General features: G+C 33.1%; 1 non-coding gene across 1 annotated transcript; it reads left to right on the forward strand.

Moving 5' to 3' along the window:
- Window positions 1–1,820: 1,820 nt before the first annotated feature.
- On the forward strand, window positions 1,821–1,925 carry LOC141420066 (U6 spliceosomal RNA). The gene has a single exon (XR_012444773.1). It is a non-coding gene; the product is annotated as a U6 spliceosomal RNA (small nuclear RNA).
- The last annotated feature ends 3,820 nt before the right edge of the window (window positions 1,926–5,745 follow it).

Below are 5,745 nucleotides of genomic sequence, written 5' to 3' on the forward strand. Positions count from 1 at the left end.
TAGAAATCTTATGTCAACAAATATAAAACATATTGATTATTACAAATTAAGCAGACACTGGATTTGACATTTGACTTAATATATTATACCAAATTAGTGTAACTCAAAGTCAATTTATTGAGAAGATGCAGAATGTTTTCTGTATCTCTCTCAACTCTAAGTAAATTGGTCCTATCTCTTCTTGTTTCTAGTTCACTATCTTTTTAAGCAAAAATATTCTATGATGTTGCATTTTCTTACTAGTATCATTCTTCAATAATGGTTAAACATTAGGCCAGTGTGGACCAAGATATGAAGATAAGCAGGCAAAGAACCAAACTGAGGTAAAAAATAAAATGAATTTGTTGAAAACTCTAAGAGAGAAGAAGCTATTTCACATGCTTCAGTATAGCCAGAATACAAGTGATCTGTAAATTGAGCTGCATTATAATATTTTTTGCATTATAACATTTAATTTTTCTGATAGTCTTATGAAATCAGGATATCATTTACCCTTTTTACTAAAAAGGGATACTGTAGTTATTTCCATATATCTAGTCTTCCACATGAACTAATTTAGTCCAGTCCCAAAGAAAATCATATTCAAATTATGAATGAAACTCAACTAAACTTATTGACTTGTAATTGGTGGTATAAAGTGTACCACTGTCTAAAGATCCATATGTAAAAATATTATGTGCAACCTGAATTTTGGAAGTAGAAATTGAAAGTGATCTGAATGATTATCAATAGAGCAGTGATTACATCATGATGTATTTAAACTACAGGTTATTGAAGTGCAAATAAAGAAAAGTATATTTTATCTCTGTATCTTGACCTGGAGGAGTAGTTATAATATTTTGTTAAGTGTAAAAAAAAGAGTAATGTGTATATGTTGATCCTGATGTTTGCCAAAGTAAGATGTGGAAAAACACATACCAGGTAGGGGACACTGATTACCTCAATAAAGTGGGCATGGAGAGAAGACAGGGAAAAATTATTGTTATCATCATTTACAGTTTTTACACATTGCCATGATCATTTATTCCTCTTATAATTAAAAAGAAAAATACATAATGTAGTTTTAAAACTAGAGCAAACAGAGAAATATGTAGTATTTTTATGTAAGTGACAGATTTTAGTTGTTTGTAACTTGTAGCTATTACAGAGTAAAAAAGTTCTTTTATTGAAGGACTATTACTTATCTTATATGGTTCTTGTGAAGATTGACTAATCAACTTGAAGCTCCTGTCACAAAATAGATTCTTAATGATGATAGCAGTTTTTGCCACTGGGGTAATATTTCATAAGAGGATTAATTTGTACCTAGTTTCCTATACAAACATAGGATGTGTTCAGGAAAATTAAGTGCAAGAAATGTGTTTTTTTAAACTGATAGTAAAATAAAAAAGAAATTCTTATGCATCCAACATTGGAGCACCTAAATAGATATGCAAATATGCAAATTTGAATAGATCTGAAGGGAAAAATAGACAGAAATACTACAATAGTAAGGAATTTCAATACAAGACTTTCAATAATGAGTAGATATTCCAGATAAAAAACAATAAAAGATTAGCATTTAAATTCCACCCTAGAACAATGGACCTAACAGAGCATGCCATTCAACAACAGAAAAACGTACATTTATCTAAAATGCATATGGAATATTCTTCAGAAACCATCATGTTAGGACACAAAACAGAAATTAATAAACTTAAGAAGCCTTAAATCTTATCAACTATCTTTGCCAAATATGGTGATATGAAACTAGAAATAAAGAACAAGAAGAAAACTGAGAAGTTCACAAATATTTGGAAACTTTAAAAATGTGCTTTTGAGTGCTCACTTCGACAGCACATATACTAAAATTGGAATGATACAGAGAAGATTAGCATGTCATGCGCAAGCATGACATGCAAATTTGTGAAGTGTTCTGTAAAAAAAAAAGTGCTTTTGAACAACAAACAGGTCAAAGAAGGACTCAAAAGGAAGATTAAGATATTTCAAGACATTAAAATAGAAAGACAACATACCAAAATAATGGGAAAGCAGTTCTACAAGGGAAGTTTATGGCAATAACTTCTTTCATAAAGAAAAAGAAGGTCCTCAAAGGAGCAACTTAATTTTATACCTCTAGAAACTAGAAAAGGAAGAACAAACTAAGCCCAAATTTAAAAATAAATACCAAAGAACAGAGCAGAAATAAATAAAACAGGGACTAGAAAACAATACAAAACACCAGTGCATCTGCATTAGTCACACTTTTTGCCTTACTATTAGCAAATATCTAAGGACAGTAACCTAAGTAAGGAATTATTTATTTTGGCTCATGGTTTCAGAGGTGTTAGTCCATCATGGCAAGAAGGGTTTATTTCATGGAGGCTAGGAAGCAGAAAATGAGACAGGAAGGGGATAGGCACAAGATATCCCCAAAGGCCCATTCCCAGTGACATACTTCTTTTAGGTAAGTTCCACCTCCCAAAGTTTCCACAACCCTGCAATAGTGACAGCAGTTTGGGATCAAACATTTCAAGTATATGCCTGAGTTGGACACTAGTAGCTCACTCCTGTAATCCTAGTTACTTGGGAAGTTGACATTGGGAGGATCATTGATGCAAGCCTGGGCAAAATAGTTTGTGAGATTTCATCTTAGTGGAAAAAAGCTAGGTGTGGTGACATCCACCTGTCATCTCAGTGACAACAGAAAGTGTAAAATAGGAGGATCATGTGCCAGGTTGGCCTGGGCAAAAAGTGAGACTCTCTAAAATAACCAGAGCAAAAAGGGCTGGGGTGGATGGCTAAAGTAATAGAATGCCTGCCTAGCAAGCACAAAACTCTGTGTTCAAACCCAGTATTTGCAAAAACAAACACAAAAACATTAGCCTGTGGGGGAACATTTCATATTCAAACCATAAGAGAATCTAAGAGTTGAATTATTGAAAAAGTAAGACAAATTGACAAACTTTTAACTAAATTAACTAAGAAAAAGAGAAGACTCAAATAAATAAAACTCACAAATGAAAGATGAATCATTATAAAATTACAAAAATACATATTATCATCAACAGCTATGATTAATTATATGCCATCAAACTGAATGACTTAGAAGAAATGGATTAATTCCTAGAAACATACAACCTACCAAGACTGAATCATGATGAACTAGAAAACTTGAGCAAATGAATAATGAATAAGGAGATTGAGCCAGTAATCAAAATCTCCAATAAAACAAAACAAAACAAAAAACAAAGAAAAAAAACCAGTAAATGGCACCAGAACTTGTAAATTCTACCCAACATTTAAAGACCTGCTGGGTATTGAGAGGCGGGGAGATGGAGGGGGCAGAGTGGGTGGTAAGGGAGGGGGTAGGGGCAGGGGAGAGAAATGAACCAAGCCTTGTATGCACATATGAATAATAAAAGAAAAAGGAAAAAAAAAGACCAATTAATACCAATCCTTCTCAAACTCTTAGAAAAAATTGAGGGGTACAGGACACTTCTGATGTCATTTTACATGTCATTTTACTCGATACCCAAGACACACAAGGACACTGCAGGAAAAGAGAATTATAAGCCAATATCCTTGATGAACATAAATATAAAAATCCTCAACAAAATATCAGCAAACTAAATTAAACCATATATTAAAAGGATTATACAACATGATCAAGTAGAATTTACTCCTGTGATTCAAGGATGGTTCAATATATGCAAACCAGTAAATGTAACTCATTATATTAATAAGATAGACAAACCATATTATCATCACAATAGAGACAGACGGTTCATTTGACAAAATTTAGTACCATTTCATGATAAAATTATCACAAAATTAGGTATAAAAAGAATGTAACTTAACACAATATAGGCCATACATATGACAAGCTCACAACTAATAATACACCACTCTAAGATGAGGAACAAACAAGGATGCAGATTCTTCCCATCTCTGACATAGTACAGAAAATTCCAGGTGGAGGAATTAGGAAGAAAAAAAAAAGAAAGTTCTCCAAATCAAAAAGGAAGAAGTCAAATTATCTCTGCAGATGACAAGAGCTTATATAAACAAAATCCTAAAGTCTCCACCAAAAACTGTTAGAACTAACAAAAGAAAAAAGTTTCAGAATACAAAATCAGCACACAAGAATCAATTATGCTTCTACACACTAATATGATGGTTAAAATTTTAATGTTAATTTGACTAAATATTACCTACAGCATTGGTAAAGGATTACTTGTGTGTCTATGATGGTTTTTTCAGAGATTGGTATGTGAGTCAGTGGACTGAGTGGGGAAGATCCAATCTCATTGTGGGTGTGGTCTGTCTAATCAGATGGGGACCAGGTTATAAAAAGACCATTTCCTCTCTGTCCTGGAACTGGGATACATTCATCTTCTCTTATGCTTGGATAATAGAACTCCAGACTTCTGGTCTTTGGACTTGAGGACTAACATGAAGAGCTTTGGGGTTTTCAGGCCTTTGGCCTCAGACTGAGAGTTACACCATCAGCTTCCCTAATTCTGAGGCCTTTGTACTTAGACAGTGTCATGCTACCAGTATCCCATGGTCTCTAGTTTGCATATTGCCTATCATGAGACTTTTCTGCCTTCATAATTGCATAAGCCAAATCCTCTAATAAACCTCCTCTCATATATTTATGTCTACGATTATATCTATATTTATATCTGTTTTCTATTTGTTCTGTCTCTCTGGAGAACCTGGAATAAACAATTAATAATGAACTAGCTGAAAAATGAACTAAGGAAATAATCCTATTTATAATAGCATAAAAAAGAATAAAATTACTTAGGAATAAGTTTAACTGAGGAGGCTAAAGATTGGTACATTGAAAACTATAAAACATTGAAATAGCCAAGCACCAGTGGCTCACACCTTTAATGCTAGCTACCCAGGAGGCAGAGATCAGGAGGATTGTGGTTCAAAACTACCCTGAGCAAATAGTTTGTGAGGCCCTATCTTGAAAATATCTAACACAAAAAGGGCTGGTGGGCTCAAGGAGTAGGCCCTGAGTTCAAGCCCAGGTACTACAAAAAAAAAAAAAAAGAACAACTTTGAAGAAAGAGATTGAGGAAGATTCATGTAATTATATAAGTGGAAAGATACCTCAAGTACACTAATCACATGAATTAATATTGTCAAAATGTTCATACTATCCAAAGATATCTATAAATTCAATGCAGTTATCATCAAAATTCTAGTGACTTTTTCACAGAAATAGAAAACATCTTAAAATTCATACAGAATAAAAACATATCCCAAAAGATAAAGCAATCTTGACAAAGAAATACAAAATTATAGGTGGCACATTTTTTTGACTTCAAATTATATTTAGAGGCCATAGTAACCAAAATAATAAGGTGCTTCATAAAAACAGGTACATAAACTACTAAAACAGTATAAGAAGTTCAGTAATGAACCCATGAATTTGTTATCAACTAATTTTTGAAAGTATGCCAAAAATATAAAAGGAGAACAGATCATATATTCTTATAAATGATGTTGGGAAAACTGGACAGCTACATTAAAAAAATGAAATTGATGCTGGGTGCTGGTGGCTCATACCTATAATCCTAGCTACTCAGGAGGCAGAGATCAAGAGGATTGCAGTTTGAAGCCAGACCAGGCAAATAATTCACAAAACCCTATCTCAAAAAAGAAAACTTTCACAAAAATAAGGCTGGTGGAGTGGATTAAGGTGAAGGCTGTGGGTTCAAACCCCAGCATGCAAAAAAAAAAAAAAAA

The sequence above is a fragment of the Castor canadensis genome, chromosome X, assembly GCF_047511655.1.
Source record: "Castor canadensis chromosome X, mCasCan1.hap1v2, whole genome shotgun sequence".
NCBI classification, from domain to species: domain Eukaryota; kingdom Metazoa; phylum Chordata; class Mammalia; order Rodentia; family Castoridae; genus Castor; species Castor canadensis.